The sequence below is a fragment of the Rosa chinensis genome, chromosome 2, assembly GCF_002994745.2.
Source record: "Rosa chinensis cultivar Old Blush chromosome 2, RchiOBHm-V2, whole genome shotgun sequence".
NCBI classification, from domain to species: domain Eukaryota; kingdom Viridiplantae; phylum Streptophyta; class Magnoliopsida; order Rosales; family Rosaceae; genus Rosa; species Rosa chinensis.
In genome coordinates this window covers 14,190,661-14,208,005 of record NC_037089.1, presented here as the reverse complement: position 1 = coordinate 14,208,005, position 17,345 = coordinate 14,190,661, and the positions used below count along the sequence as shown (strand labels likewise).

Genomic DNA, 17,345 nt, shown 5'->3' with positions numbered 1-17,345 from the left:
AAATATAATGGTATTCAAAACTCTAAAGATTCTCAAGGATTTCATTAAATGTTGGATTGTGAAGGATTTTAGAGAGCTAGGTATAAATACAAAATCCATTCAGAAATCTCCTCACCTAGTTGCAGATTTTGACGTTCTGTCTCGTTGGCTCAGTAAAAGACGTGTAGAGCCTCACTGGGTTTTCTCCTCGGTAGATAAGTTCTTCTTCAAATCGAAAAGACAGGCTCAAAGCCCTGCAGCGGCGGCGCCGCCTCCCCCAAAAAGAAGCAATCGACCACCATGAGTGATTCCGCCGACTCGTCCTCGAGACCATCGATCTTGCCACAGATCCATACTTCATGCTGCAATCACCTCAGAAGGCATCAACCGTTTCTCTTTCTCTTCTCTCTTCGTATACGTATCTTAATCGTTCAATCTCATAGTTCTTGCTAGGGTTTTGTAGCTATGAGTGTAAACTTTGCTTGACGTTGCACAACAATGAGGATACCTACTTCGTCCATACATTAAATGGGGTCGGAGTTAACTCATAAGCTGATAATTATATCTTTGTTTTGATTACTTGCAATGAAAATTTGTAGGCTGGGGTATAGAGTAACAAAGCAGTTCGATGGAGAGACAAAGCAGAGTCTCTTCTCTTCTAGGTGTATGTTCGTTGTGTCATTTTGGTTATGTAGAGTGTATATGGAAAAACTTATTTGCTTCCACAAGTGAGTAAAATTATTGATGCTGATCAATGTAGTGTCATTGCAACTGAATTGATGATTTTGGTTCATTTCAATATGAACTGAACAACAATACAACAGATTCAATTGACTAGAATATGAAGTCCGGAACGAAGGAATATATTGCATTAGTAATAGATTAAATAAAAGAATTTTTATTTTGATATGCCTACTTAAAGCCTACAAGTTGAATCAAGCTAGAATTTGCAATATTGTAGGCATCTAGTTTGATGGTTTATGCTATTGGTTGAGTTATCCCCTAATTTTGCTATTTGTTATATATCAATGTGCAGTTGCAGCTATATCTCAAAGTTGAGCCACCAGAGACGAACAAACCTCAACCACCCCCAACAGCTAATGGCATAGGTGCTCCTGGAGTTCCTTCAAGACCTCAACCCCAACAGCCAACAGAGAGCATTGCAACAAATGACAATTTGAGATGATATGACCTGTGTTAGCTAGCTATATCTTGAAGTTTAATTACTCCTTTCGGTGTAGAAGTTCACAGTCCCATTTTTCATTTGTAAATGCCTATGTTAAGATTTAAAGTGAAAAGATATTGAAAAGTTGTAACATGTAACAATATCTGATTTTCGTATGATAGCAATTTCATGTGAACATATTGCATTGTCATTATATTATCTGGATTTGATATTAACACAAATTTTCTCCCTCTTTATGTATAATATTTCGTTGGTGGCTTGTTAATGACTAATGGCTGAACATGATGTGATAATTGGGAAAAAGGATTCAAGTACATATACTAAGCAACAATAACAAAACCAGAGGCAGAGAAACATTTGCATGTTTAATCTTCTTGCCCATGTAGTCTTGCAATATATCAATGATCCCAAGATATAGCACTACATCATACTTTCCATGAAACATTTGCTGGGCTCCTTGATTCTCCATGACCTGCTCTGCTCTTCATGGCATGTTTACACCGAGTTGAGTTTGGAGTCTGTTATTTAAATCGAGAGAAAAGATGGTATTCATATGCTGCGAGAGTAACCTATAATACTAGAAATTAAATTGACACTAGGAATGCTTTTATTTGATAGAGTTCTCTCTTTGAGTTTGATACTAGTAACCTATGCCATTGTATAAGAGCATTTTGTTTCAAGTCATAATCATTTTTATTCTATTGGTTGTGTTTTGATCAATTTATTTATTTATTTATTGCTATTACAACAATCTATAGACTTATAAAATCTATAAAAATACCGATAAATCAATCTAATAAAATCTGCTTAACTCCATATGGAATTAAAACAATCCATGGAGTTAGCAGAATCCATGGATTATTAAAAGTCAGCCAAAATCTTTTAAAATCTTAATTGAATACACACCCCCCTTAGAATTATCCATTCAAATCTGCAGATATTCATAAATATACGGATTTTTAAGGTTTCATTAAATGCTGGGTTTTGGAGGATTTGATAGTGCTTTTTATACATATCAAAACTCAAAAACAATTGTCGAAGATGTGACGTAGCCTCCTCAGAATTCTAGCAAACCCTAGCAGTCATGGCTGGGAATCCAAGCCACGCCGGTCAGCGCCAACCCTAAGCGGAATCTTCTCCGCCTCTTGCTGCCTCCTCGCAGTGACCCAACGTCGATCTCAGTTGACGAGCTCCCAACCAGACTGCCTCTCCACAATTTCTGGGGAAAGGGACAGTTTTGCAATTGCCGGACTCTCACGCTGGAGGAAATTAACTAGGGAAGATTTCAGTCAGGATTCTGGTCGAATCCGACCAAATAGAGCTCGGCTCAAGGCCGGTGATGGGTTGCCAAGGTTGGTGTAATGTCCCAAACTTGAATTTACCCGTTTACTAGTCATTTGGACGGTAAACGGCAATTATTTTCACTTTTACTTTGTTTCGATACTTTTAGTAGCCCTAAAAGTTGACTTTTTGTTCAGGTCAAAATTTGAGAAAATTTTCTTCTGGAAAGTCGTAGAGAACATTAAACCGAGTCCGTGCATATGTGGTACGTAAAAATCGGAGTTCGTATGCAAAGTTATGGAGTAAATTGCAAAGTTACTGTTCATGGTAAGTTTCTATATAAATGAAAAGTTACTGTTGTTTCCGGAAACCTACCCAGTCGGTAACTCTCTCTCTCTCTCTCTCCCCGTTCCATTATCACCGCTGCAACTCCTCCGTCCGGCCACTGGGAGTGAGCCCCGGCCATCATTCTCTTCCTCTCCTCTTCTTGGACTCGCCTGCGGTGGAAGCTCGCTGAGTCTTAGTCGGAAAACGAAGAACCAAGCCCAAGAACCTTACTGTAGCAATTTTGAGTCAACGCCGGTATCTCCTGATTTCGCCCACTTCTGGTGATAAACCGTGGTCCATTGGAAGCGCCTTGAGACATAGATGATGCTCTCTAAGTATTTGGTAGCGATTTAAAACGTGGAGGAAGAATCAAAGGTTTGAATTTTTCTCACTGTTCATAATCGGGGTTTACTGTTTTCATAATTATTGAGGCAGTTCTAGTTGTTTTTTTGGCTTGGCGGTAGTTGAGAGAAGTGTTAAGGAGGTTGAGATGGAGTTGCTGCCAAAATTTGGTGGCCATCGGAGGTGATGGCCGGTGGCGCGTGAGCCCCACGTGCCACCACTGTAGGAGGCGTGTGGCAGCGCGTAGAACAGTGATTTAACTTCTATTTTTAGCTAGTTAAATCCTATATTTGATCTAGAGCTTATATATGTGAATTTGGTGAAGATTAGAGAAGTTTTGAATCGATTTCTAATTTATGAAGATTTATAATTTCGATTATCGATTTACGAGAATCCGACCGTCTGATTTCTCTCGAATTTGCCCTAGAATTTGTAAATTAATGGATTGGTGTTAGTGGTAAAGTTTGGATTGGATCAGAGAAGGAAATGGAGATGTTGACTTAAGAGGATTGATTTTGGAATCGTATTTAATTGCCGAATTATTATTCACGAAAAATAATTGTGTACAGGGCGCAATACCGAGTTACTGCTCGACGAAGAAACCCGTATGCTTGGTCGCCTATAGGCCTCATCATGGGCCGGGATAGGGCCAGCCCTACCCTAAAATTTAGGATTTAGGGTAGGGCAGGGCTGGCTTTGACTAAGTCAACGAAAATTAGGGCTGGGTCGGGCTGGGCCAGGGCCTCAAAATGCAAACCCTTACCCGCCCTTAAGGCCCATTCTGTAAGGGCCAAAACGGTTGGGCTGGGCCAGCCTTTCCGAATAGGGTCGGGCCGGGCTTTTGTCTAACTCACATAAAACCAAATTTTGCTAATTACAAAAAAAAATAATAATAAATAAAAAAAGACATTCACTGATTCACTTGATACTTTGATATTTTAGAAGCTGAGTTAATTACAAATAATTACAAATCCCACATAAACTCAAATCTCAAACTCACATTCTCACAAAGTCACAATCTCACTGATTAATTGCACTGAGGCACTAAGCCAGTAAGCCACTGAGGCTACAAAAACTACAAAAACTGGACTACTAAAGTGTTAATTGTTTGTTACGAGAATTGATCAAATCCTATCAATTTCAAAAAAGTTGTAATGTTTGATACAAAAATTGTATCAATTCTCAAAAAGGTGTAATGTAATTCAACACTTGCAAAGGTTCGCATAATCAAGTCTTGACCAAACAAAAAACCTGCACAGAAACAGCAGCATAATTTAGAAACTGGTCATATATTTCAATTCACACAAATAAATCTGAAGCATCATACCTATTTAAAGACATTAAATCTAGACATATTTCAGTTCAAACCTCTACGAAATAGAGAGAAAGAAGCTCAAAATAACTTCACCTATTTAGACTTCCAATTCAGCAACACACATACTGATACCAACATACACATACCAACTAATAAAACCAAAACCAACATACACATACCAACATACACTAAAGTGTAAGTAACTCAGATACTCATTCTCAATACATAACATCACCGACATCACCAAGTGTATGACTGAACGGGAATGATAGATTACCTCACCAAGTCACCAAGTGGATTGTGTTGACCACAACTGACCTCACCATTTTTATAGCTCTGAGGAGATCACCGGTCTCTGTTTTCGCTTTGAGAATCATTGATCAAGGAAAAACTGTGAGATTTCGAGAGAGAGAGAGAGAGAGAGATTCAAACCCAGAAGGAACAGAAATCGAGAACGAGGTCCTCACCTTGTGCGTCGGCGGTGGATGCATACAAAGACCGGGAACTGATGTTCACACCTTGTGCATCGATTCGCCTACTCCACTGCCACAGCTCGCGTCGGAACCTCCCCGCTGTCAACATCACAACCTCAGCTCGCGTGGCAAGCTCGTGTGGGGTACTCCGTCTACTCGTCCTCAATCTTCGGTCCAACTCGTCGCTGGCGGCTGGAGACGGAGGACTGGAGGAGTATACTGAAGACTCTCTGGATTCTGAAAGAATAGAGGGTTTGAGGACTTTGAGAGAGACTCAGAGAGGCGGCCTACGTTTGAGAGAGAGTTGATAGTGGGACTGTGGGATAGCGTCTGTCGTCTAGGTTTTTCTTTTGCCCCATTGCTACTTGAGTTGGGCTTCGTACCTTCGGCTTTGGGCCTTAAACAGACAGACTCGATTTAAGAGATCCATTTAGTAAGATGACAGATTATTTGAATCTATCAAAACTTCTATAGTTTTTTAGACATGTAATATTGTAATAGAAAATAACAAAAATATAATATTAATTTTTAGGGCTGGGTTAGGGCCTGACTTTTAGGGTAGGGCCGGGCTTTATCTGTATGACCCATACCCTACCCTAATTTAAAAAGGGTCGAGCCGGCCCGCCCTAATGGTTTTCTTCACCATAATGGGGTCGTTCTATAGTGTCTCCTCCTCACTTGTTTTGTGTTTGTGAGTGGCAGTCGAGGTGATTTATTCTCCTCCTCACGTGATTGGTAGTCCAGGTTATTAGTTCTCCTCCTCACACAATCTATGTGTGAGTGGTAGTCGAGGGTAGAGCTGAAGGGGCTCCTTTACCCGTATGGTGATAATTTCTTCTTCCCCATATCCTACTGTTACTTGACTAGCGGGGCTAGTCCGATTTTTCTTAACCAGCGGGGCTGGTATGTTTTTACGAGATTTTAAGTTTAAAGAAATACGTTTTTTTTAAACGTTGCATGCTTCGAGGTTTTATAAGTTTAAACACGTGGAAAAGTATTCAAGTTTTCCTCATTTAAATTATCTTGATTATTTATTTTTGTCCACTCATACTAACGTGTTGTTCAATACTTTTCCCCTGGGCCCTTCGGTTTCAAGTGCCCAGTTTGCAAGCTAGATTAGTTGAGATCGGGCGTACATGGAGTTGAGGCATAGTTGTCACTGCTTCCGCATTGTATGATTTATCGATCCTTTACTCTCTTTACTTTTTATTCTATTACACCTTTTGTTTTAAAATTGCTCGGATAACCGTGGAATTAATGTTATTAAGTTGAGATTTGTGTAATGTGAATTGGAAGGTGTTGTGATTTGGGGAGCAAGGTGGCTCCAGGAGAATAAGGATGGATGGTTTAGAAGTGTAAATGTCTCTCTACAGGTTTTGAGTAGTTCATTTTTAGGGGAGGTTCCGCCAAATTTTTGGTAGAATTTCTTTTAAGGTGGGCCCCGCAAGGCCACTTCAGATTTCAGGGGAAATCCGGAGCGGCATCTGTCAGTTGGCGACGATTGGGTCACACTAGAAGGGAAATCGTGGTGGTTGGCATCCTGTAAGTGTAGTAGCGGTTTCGACCGTGAAAGGGATCACCTTGATGCCGGCTGTGGTTTGGCGCAGTAGAGGCTCCCACTACCATATAACGGAGATTGGAGGCATCCGGTCTCAAGGAGAGGCAACGATGCAATCTTGGTGCTTCTTTCCTGTATGGGCGATGGTGGCGGAGGCGGCGACAGCGACGTTGACTGGCGCAAAGAAGGAAGAGTCCAGTATGGGTTGGGTGGCCCAAATCACTTTGGAGGTCCAATTGTGTTAGGGTGTCCAATTTCTTTTGGGGGCCCAAATAAAATTGGCTGCAAAAACTAAATTCAAATTTGAAGCTCAAAGTTAAGGTTTCAAATTTGGGATCCAGGAGGCTGGACCCAGCCAAACCTCCTCACCTTAACTTGGATGGCAAGGAGATATTTTAGTTTTTTGTTGAACTATGCCTATGTACTATGTACTATGTTTTAGATTTTTCATAGTTATAGGCTTGCTTTCATTTGTAAGCATTGATTGTCTAATGAGTGGTGCTAGCATACCACGTCCTAGACTTGCGCATAGATGGCAAAGGAAGGGATGTATCCGTGCCATTCTGGCTTGAGTTAAATGAAAGTTGTCTGGCTCGATTAAAATAAAAAAAACTCAAAAACAATTTAACCACTTCTCAAGAGATTTTAATGGATTCTTTCTCACTCAAAAAATAAAGAAGCTCTTCACCAAAAAAAAAAAACAGCTCTCAATAAGTGTGACACTCATCCATTTTGTCTTAGACCTGTCTTCCCACTATCCTCCTCTGTCTCTGCCTCTGCTTTCATCTAATTTTTTTTTTTTTATCACTATAGCTTTGGAAGCCTTAATCGTTCTAGCTAATTAAGCTCACTTTCAATGTTATTGTTAAGATGATACATGCACACATGTTTCTTTTATAAATTAGATATGAAATAAATTATGTCATTAGTTTACTACTTTATTTTTTGTGTAACATTTTGGCTGATTAGTTTTCTCTTATTATTCATATATCATTACACACAACATAAAGAATGGTAGATTGCCATACACACACACACACAGTTTTTTGTCATTAACATAGCATTATAGTTGGATCCATACATCCATTGCTTTTAAAGAAGAAGAAAAAAATTAACCTACCAAAAATATGATAAGGACTTATAAAATCAAAACAAATACTAGTAAATCAATCCATTAGATTCAATCAGAGTCCATATAGAATTTGAACAATCCGTGGATTAAGTAAATCCATGGATTTATAAAAACTCAAACAAAATATGAATTGAATACGACGAGATTGGAGAAATTTCTTCAATTTAATCGAGGTTATTAATTTATCGAACATTCGTTCATTGAGGTTTACTGTAATTTTAAAAATTTAATCATTATGAAGGAGAATTGACTCAATCTATCTACACTATTATTAGGAGAAGAGGTTTTGTTAGCAAAACTAAAAAAAATTTGACAGATTAAACCTTGAAAGATTAAAAAAAATTAAGAATAAATTAAATCACAAGGGTAAATATGATAATTACAAAATAATTTTTTATTAAAAAAATTAAAAAGAAATGATCCCACAACCCACTTTTCTCTTCCACTATTTTCTCTCCGCAATACTGTTATATATATTTTTTCTAGTATAATACAAGTTAATCTCGTTGGCTACATGAGATTATTAATGTAATAGATCGAGTAAACTTTGATGTTTGGGAGTGTTCCGTATTATGTTGAGTTTAATAAAGTTCAATTTCAATAAAATAAAAAAAGTTGATCGCATGCAGGAAGACTAATAATGTATAATGTATAATGATATATACAAAATTCAGGAAGGGATGAAATATGATAAACGATTTGCTCATTACAGTATGTGAACAAACCTGTGACCAAAAAAAGAAAAAAGAAATTTAAATATAGAAATTTATTTTGATGACCCAAATTATAGCTACGGACCTAGACACGTAGTACGTTATTTATTTATTTTTAATTTTTTTGAGAAAGACAACAATTGTTATTATGCCCCACGCAAGCCTCTCTCAAACCCAACAATTGTTTCGTTCTTTCTTTCGAGTGAAATGGTGCTGCCGCAGGCCGTTTACTCAGGAAAGAAAAGAAAACTCAAGAATCATACAATTGTGAATGGCAGCGGCGAAACACATCTGGATGGTTCGAGGACAAGGTATCTCTTATACTCGATCTGTGTTCATGTTTTGGATTTGTTGTTTACTACTGCGGTGATCAACGACGGGTTGGGTATGTTAAAAGTTTCGAACTTGACTGAAAATGTAAAAGAAGAAGAAAAAAAGGTCTCAACTTTTTGACAATTAATTACTTGAGAGAACAGGGGAAAGGGTTTGTGACTCTAGATCCAAGTGTCGTGCTTGGAAATGATTTGAAACTTATAAGACTCCAAATTTGCTACAATTTGATCGAATGTGTTGATTGATCCATTAGCTGCACTTCAAAGAGATATGAACTAACAGATCTCTTTTCATATGCGTGTTTCATGCTAACACAGTCGAAGGTCCGAAGCAGTTTCATTGAGGGTACTCTTATTCCATGAGGCTGCGTAATTGTTAAAATAGTATAAAGATATGATTTTCTGCTTTTTTGAGATACAAGAAAACACTTGGCTGGTTGGTTCCCTTTTTATTTTTGGGTACGTTGATTTTGGTAGGACTTTGCTTGCTCTTGAAGTTTGCTGATAGAGACGTTTGTTCAAGTTTTAGTACTCATGATCATGTTGTACATATAAAGTCAGGCAAACTTAAGTGTGATGCTCAGATTTATCAATTGGAAGCTCTGAAATAATAAGGGACATATCAAATCCTTTAGTATAAGAAGGATGCACACCTGGCAACTGCGTCAAAACTAATAACTACATGATTGTACAGATTTCTGTTCCTGTTTGGGGTGCATAATTGCAATATATTGTTAATACAGATGTAGTATGTGCACACAAACTATTTTACAGTTTACACTAATGTCCACAACAGTTATTTACCTGTGTAAGTATTTCCTAATACCTCTCTTTATTATAAACTATCCACTTCTATTTTCATGAACTTGATTACTGTGAGTATGAACCAGCTTGCTGAGATTTCTTCAATCACATAGGCTCCAGAAAAAGACTTTATCCCTTGAAAAACCGCCTAAAGCCATTTGAGTACCTTACCTGATTGTAAAAATTTTGAAGCGAGTATTTTTTTACCGTGAAATAGGGTATGAGATTCTTGACTTCAGAATTCCAGATCCCCAAATGTCTTTTTGAAAATTAAATTGTATTGTACTCCATGTTTGCAGCCACAACTTGGTTAGAAAAAATTTACCATCTTTGCAAGCCTAAGACTAAGCCCAGCCCTTTTTTATCCAAAGTGAAGTCTCTGTGGTAGCTTAAGAGCAAGCAGTTTAATATTTTTTTCAGTTCTTACTTACAGAAAATAACATGTATGTTTCCTTAGAGGTTAAATATTTGTGAGGTCCAAAAGAGTTATCACTCTAGGGAATGTAAAAGATAGATTATGTCACATGGGTGGGAACAAAGGCTCAGGTGTGGAGAGTTTCATACTTTGTTCCAAACTGGAGTAATTTCTACTGTATATCCTGTCTCAGAAGTGCTGGATTGCTTTCATTAGGGTAGATGGCCGTATAAATCTGAAGACTGGTCCCCTGTAGACATATTAGCCTATGTTGTACGCTTTATAAAGTTGTTATGTATCGTGAACTTGTGGTTTTAGTGAAGATACTAATATTAGCCAAGTGAGCTTCATTTTGGCAAGTATATTTCTCTCATGCTGCTATTTTTCAAGAGGTTTTGCATACCTTCAAGGATACTAGAGGTAAGACAAGTTAAACGTCTATGTTGAACTAAAATGGAAACTTTAAACTTATTAGAGAGATTAGAGCTGGGATTGGCATTTCTGGGTGCCTTGTTGAGTTAATTCTGGCATAGAATGTTCTGAATGAAAATATTTTATATTCCAAAATAAACATATTAACTAGGAACAGTTTAAACTTTAAAGTATAGTATGTAGCAGCACCTTTTTGCTTGCCCTTGTTCTCTCTCTGTCTAATATATATATATATATATATATATATATTATCACACATGGTCGTAAACAGGAATAAAACATACTTTGCATTATGTGGTTGGTCCCTCATGAGTTGTGACATCTTCTATATACAGTCTATTGTTCGGTGATTCTTCTAGCAATGCAAGTGCGATCTTAAGACTCGAAAATATTCACTTGCAGATTTTTTTTTCTTTTCTTTTCAATCTTCTATAGGTTCTCAGTCTATATTCTCTTGTTCAGCTTTGACTTTGTTCTTATAACCACATATGTAGTTCACTTCACTTACTGTTGCTGCAGGTGTTGACTCTTTGACAATGGTGACAGGAGCAGGGTTGACAACCTGTGTCGCATCAGTCTCCGGTATTGCCCCCCCCCCCCCAATCCCCTCCCAAACCCAACAAAATTATGGAGATTGAAATCGGCTTTGAACTTCTTGTCACTGGCTCTTTTGGCTTCAACAATTTCAGCACAAGGATCCCCTACCTATACACATTCCCTTCTCTTGACGCCTCAACAGCTGTTGAACTCAGAAGACAATTAAGTATGCCAATCTTATGTGTGCTGAATAGTTTCTTTGGTTGATTACTCAGATTCAATTAATTATCAATATGAAGCAAAAGTAAGTTAAGATATAGAAGATAGCAGATTAATTACAAATAAATGATATTTTGATTATTTTCTATTTGGTTTGATTCACATAACTATGTATATATGTATCTATTTAAGGAAAAGTAGTGTCGAAAATCAAAATAAGACATAGCCAGAAGACCCAGGAAGATTTTACAGCACAAATTTTATTTAGAACGAATAAACTTTACAGCAACTGGAGTAACTTAACTTGTGGAACAAATGCATGCTTCTTATGTCAAAAAGAGGTGCTTTCACAGCACAAATTTTATAAGCTAGAGTAACTTGTTATGGTATTCTAATACAGCAGGCTTGACACAAAACATATAAGAGGTTTTAAAGTTGTTAAATATAAGTGCACGACAAAGATTTTACAAAATCCTAATATCCTTGTCTTCTCTCTCCTTCTTTGGTTCTTTGTAACCAAAAGAGCCGCATCATTTCTTTAAAAAAGAAACTGCAATTGTGAATGGCGCCGGCAAGACATGGCAACGACATTGTATCGTTTATACTCATCCAAGGGCCTGCACTCTTAAAAGTCTGTGACTTGATCTGTGTTCATCTTTTGGATTTGTTGTTTTATACTCGAGTGACCAATGTTGGAGTGGGTAAAGCGAATTTCAGTTGGGCTTTCGCTCTTCTTCAAGTTTAGCTAAAGGTTCTAACTTGACAGAAAATGCCAAAAGAAAAAAAATAGCCTTTTGACAATTTCTTGAAGAAAAAGGGGAAAGGGTTTTTGACTCTAGATCCCTGAGTCTCACGCTTGCTTTTGAAAATTATTTAGACTCAGTTTGATAGTTTGAATCTGTTGATTCCCTAGCTGCATTGGAAAATATGACAATTTCGCCCAGTAATAGATTCTTTTTATATGCATGTTTCGATGCTGACACATTTGAAGGAATTTCAAGGGTCTTCTTTCATGAGGCAGCAGATGGCAAGCAAGTCTTAAACAAGTATAGCTAATATGTTTCAAGTGCTAATTAATATTTGATTTTCTATTTTGTTGATACAATAAAATACTAGAGTTGGCTGGTTGTTTCCTTTTAGATTTTTGTGTTGATTTGGTAGAACCTTCTTATTGAAATTTGCTGCTAGAAAAGTTTGATTATGTTTGTGAGATGCAGTCAAGTCCCCTAACTTAAGAGTGACACTCAAATTTATCAATCGAAATCTCTGAAAGAATAAGGGAGGTTATGAAAGCCTTTAAAGATAGTAATAACTACATGACTGTACAAACCTTTCTTCCTGATTGCTTGGGTGCGTAGTTGCAATACCTTGTTTATATAGTAATAGTAAATATATAATTTTTTTTTTTTTCAGTTTTCACCAATGCCCAGAAGAGTTAAGTATCTGCACAAGTCTTTCATAATACTTATTGAATACAACCCACTAATATTATTGTGAACTTGATCACTGTCGATATCAACAAGCTTGTTGAAAATTCTTCAAACACAGGATCAAGAAAAAGAGTTCACCCATTAAAAAATAACCTACAAAAGCCTTTTGAGTTCCTCACCTGATTGTAAAAAGTTTAGAGCGCATTTTAGATATGGGGCAAAGGTTCTTGACTTTACAATTCCAGGTTGCCTGGTTTGTTGTAAAAATTAATCTGTATTATACTCCAACCCTCATAACAATAGTAGATGCATATAGTTAATTTAGGTTCAACAGGAGGGGGTTTGTATAGTCAAACGTCCGTAGAAAAAATATAATATGTTGAAATTATGTGTTCTGTGTTCACATGTGAAGTGTTTGTTTTATTCATTATCCGACTGATGGCCTCCACCCTGATGGGGAATGAATCACACCCATTACAGATTATATGTAAATCACTTGGCCAGTTTAATAGTAGCAATAACTTGATTGCCAGTTGTATGAATAGCTTGCCTGGTTTCCTACTTGCAACACTTCCTTTATTGTTTGGTGAATATCATGTAATCAGTTTGCATGCTCTGGAACATAACGTGTGCGATTTCATTATTTATGGTAAAGACCTGAGTTTAAGACTTGTCCATTTTTATCCAACCTGATTGTTCTATTAAATCCCCTTTCAATTTGATTGATACTTAAAGAAATACCAGTGTAAGTCTGTCAGTTAAGCTTTGGTTGTCCAAGCAATTCCCTACCTTTTTTTTTTTTTTTTTCCCTTCAACTTTATAGCCATATAGATGTGATAGAAGGAATGCACATAGTCCTTGAAAGTAAGATGCAAACAACATTTTGTTGAACAATATCTATGCTGTTATGTTGAAGCTGCAAGGGTGTGTTGTCCTTTTTGTTGTTCAAGCTGCAAGGGAATGTTGAAGATGTGCTTTGATTTCCTCTTCGAAACAGAGTCCCTTCCATCTCCATATCATCCGATTCTGGCAACTGTGAATGGCATCTTACGCGGGTCCGATGAAAAGGTGAGCTTTTGTAATCGAACAACCCTAAAGACCTGAACTTTCAAAGCTTGTTCGTGCTTTATTATGTCTGTTTTCATGTTTTAGATTTGTTGTTGTTGTAGTTGTTTTTTTTTTTTTTTTTCCAAACCTTGGGAATCAATGTCGGGAGTCTGGACATACAGTTTTCAGTTGGGCCTTTTGTAATTCTATTTATTTATCTATTGCTCAAGCTTAAAACATTGGACCATTGTTGTGGCATTTCCAGGTGGGTGATGAAATGAGAACCAAAGAGTATGCTAACTAATTATATTGATGCCAGTATATGATATATATCTGTATGTAATTTAATATGATATGTACATGCATCGTTTTTGAGAATTTCACCCGTTCAGAAATTGAATTGTATTCTACTGGTCCTGCTTGTCTATGCCAGATGTTTCTGTTGTGAAGCTTCATTTGCCTTGCAGCTGGATCTCATCGTGGCTTTACATGCAACCAATTGGTTTAGATTTTGAACGTTGCTGTAGACATGAGTGAAATGATCAAAATAGGTTTTCTACTTGCACTGCACACGGAAGTCACTAATGTTTTCCTATACATTTTTTGTTTCTAATTGTCACACTGGATATAAAAGTGTGCTTATACAGTCGCTCATCAAAAGATTGGATAGTGAACCCTTTTCAACTAAATCTCCAATTTGAAGCTGTTTCTTTTTTCTTCTTTTCTTTTCCCTTTACAAAAGCAAATTTTACATCTGGCACTTCGTTTTTTAAAGAGAAGCCCCCAAGTGCTGGTCAACTCCTATTGTCGGCACAACTTTAACTAGTGGCCTGGTACTGCGACACTGCCTTTGGTTTTTGGATTTGATTAAATAGGGAATAGCGTAAAGATTATAGACCAAAAATGGATCTTATATGTTGGTATCTATTTCTGATTGTGGTTTTGCAGAAGTGATTAAGTTTTATAAGGGAGTTAGGTAGCTGTATAAGGTAAATATTGAGTTATCAGAGGGTGATTACAAATTTCTGCTTTGCCATTCATTTATACACAAGTAATTCTATTGCATAAGTAAATGATGATTTTAAGGAGTGCTTATAACTTAATCATGAAAAGTCTGGTTGTATGTTTGTCCAGTTGTTAGTGATTGCATGCTCGGGCATTATATTTAGGATTAGTTAACAGGCAATTATTTTGCCCCCAATCTAAGTTAAAGAAACTATGAAGTCAAAACAGCAAAAGATTTTTCCCTAGTTCTTGGCATAAAGATTGGAAAAATGAATTTTCCCTGAAAATTGACCTGAAATTTTAGGGTGTGTTCGATCTAAGACTTAGATTTTCACTACTTTGCAAAAAGGTAATCTGCAATCATTTAACTTTCTTCTGTCTGTTATTTTTTCTTAAAGTTTTGAGCTGAGAATGGCAGGAGGAGGCCATGCAATCTCAGATATGGGAACCACGTAGTCGCCAATAGCAGTTTGGGAACAGAAACAGGATTATGTACATAACATAGTGAACGATCAAGGCAGCATGAGCACCTCATATTTTGTTGCATTCACTGATGCTAAGATGGTAATAGGAGATGCAGCATTTAACCAGATCATTACACACCCTGCCAACACAATTTTTGGTAGGTTACCTTTCCATATCCACTAATAAATAGTTGTGTTTCAAATGATCATTACTCGTATGGATTGGAGTGTTTTCTTTTCCCCATTTCTTGGTTTCTTAATTCTGATTTTTTTCTTGCTAGTTCTTTGATCAGCTCTATGCAATGCATGTTCTTCAACTGAGCATTAAGGATGTTCATTTATATTTTCTCTGTGTGTCTCTCTCTCTGTCTTTTTTTTATTTTTTATTTTGGCCTTGTAGGAGAGTTTAGATAATAATTTTAACATGTGTTGTGTGTCTTTCATAACTGAAGTGTCCACGTCATTTTTTTCCTCCATTTTTAATTGCTGGGAGCATTGAATGGTCTTGGTGGTAGTATGATGAAGTGTGTCTGGGTTTTAAACTTTAGATACTTCTGTTTTTTTTTTTGGCTAATGATATCAAACCTGTCAGAGATATCTTATTTCCACCCTCATAGAGCAACTACTGCAAAAAATTTGTTTGAACTTTTGGTTATTGCACCAAGTACTGTTCTTCCACCGCCTCTTTTCATGTTTTAACATCCATTTCCTTCACATTATCACTGATTGCACTTTGAAAAAATAATGTATTGACACCATCTATTCCAGAAGAGACAAAATATTCAGGCTGTCTAAGATTCTATAGAAATACAAAAGCATATTCCCACATCGGTTGGGCGTGTTTGCTTTTATACCTGTTGTATCAAGCATTCAAGCATACTAACCAAAAGCTGAATAGTTGTGCTGTAGGAATAAAATTTCGGAATCTACAGTCATCATGATAGAAATGTCACAGTCTTAGAACCTCATGTTTAAATGCCTGCTACTTGTCTTTCAAATGAACCCTTCTAGGAAGTGAAGCCAGGACTTATGCTGCATACGGACAAAAATATTTTTATCTAGACATTGCCTTAGAACTTGGTAGTATCATTCCTTCCAAATCAAACAGTTTTATGAGAATGAAGCCAGGACTTATGCTGCATATGGATTGAGATTTCATTAACTGGGCATTGCCTCAGACCTTAGAATATCAGCCTTAATCCTTTCGCGGTGCTGCAGAAGATCTGATGCTGAGGGTCTTTCTGATGGGGCATCATTTATCATTCCCAGCACCCATGTCCTTACTGGGTTATCAGTCCAGCCTTTCGGAAAGATTTTCGTATCCCTCAAGGCAGTAAGAACAACACCTCTGTGGCTATCTGTTGTAAAGGGCTGTAGCATCTCAAATAAAAGGATTCCCAAGCTGTATATATCAGCCTTGACATCTGCATCAGCAGTCTTCCTCTCAGGTGCTCTATAAGGTCGGAACGCCTTCATGTCAACCTCATCATTCTTTGCCCCAGTTGTTCGGGCTGCAAAAACATTTTTAAACAATAAATTGTTAGATCATTATCAGTCCTAGGTAGATCCATTACTACTCAAAATCAAAGTTAAACTCTGACTCACCAAGTCCAAAATCAGAGATTTTGGCTTCACCATTGCAGAAGAGAATGTTCGCCTTGGTGATATCTCCGTGCATTATCCCTTTGCCATGAATGTGGTTCAGACCTTTCACAATTTTTTCAAAAATCTGTGCACACTCTTCTCTGGTGGTCCAATTGTTCATGCATTGTTCATTTGGCTGCAGCTTGCGTTCCAAGGAACTGCAGAAACACAGAGAACTGTTAGCTCCACATACAACATAAAATCTCACTGATGTTACTTCTTTTCATGCATTCTGATTTGTAACTCATTAATCTTGAGGACTGTGGCTTGGAAGCAAAACGAAAAGGCATGTCATTTAACCTTCATACCCTGATAAACTCATTTCTGAATTTGATGTATTCAATCTCTGCTGTTTGTATGACTTCTAGGATTGTTATAGAATTAGCTAGAATATAAACTGAAAAAAGTTCATTTGCTTGCTTGCAGGAGTTGAGGAGGGCAGATCAATATAAAGCATGAGTGAATAACACGGCAGATGACCAGTTTGGCTTATGTATGAAAGTATAACGTATGAATCTGTAAATATTAAACTCCAGTTGCGGGGTATTAATTAGATCATTATGCATTTAAACATTTATATCTAAATGTGTATGATTATATAGTACCTGTCACATAGTTCCAATTGAATGTACAAGCATGGATTTTCTGTTTCTATTGGGTCCCCATCCCAATCTTCATCAAGCAAACCGCAGTACTTGTTTTCAGTCCAA

General features: G+C 37.1%; 1 long non-coding RNA gene across 2 annotated transcripts; it reads left to right on the top strand.

The window, feature by feature from the left end:
• Window positions 1-8,464: 8,464 nt before the first annotated feature.
• Window positions 8,465-16,918, top strand: LOC112185454. Of its 2 annotated transcripts, XR_002930285.2 has the most exons (7): window positions 8,465-8,617; window positions 10,809-11,052; window positions 12,037-12,091; window positions 13,392-13,543; window positions 14,926-15,149; window positions 16,210-16,451; window positions 16,778-16,918. It is a non-coding gene; the product is annotated as an uncharacterized LOC112185454 (long non-coding RNA). The 2 variants fall into 2 exon arrangements; XR_002930284.2 differs by lacking the exon at window positions 12,037-12,091.
• The last annotated feature ends 427 nt before the right edge of the window (window positions 16,919-17,345 follow it).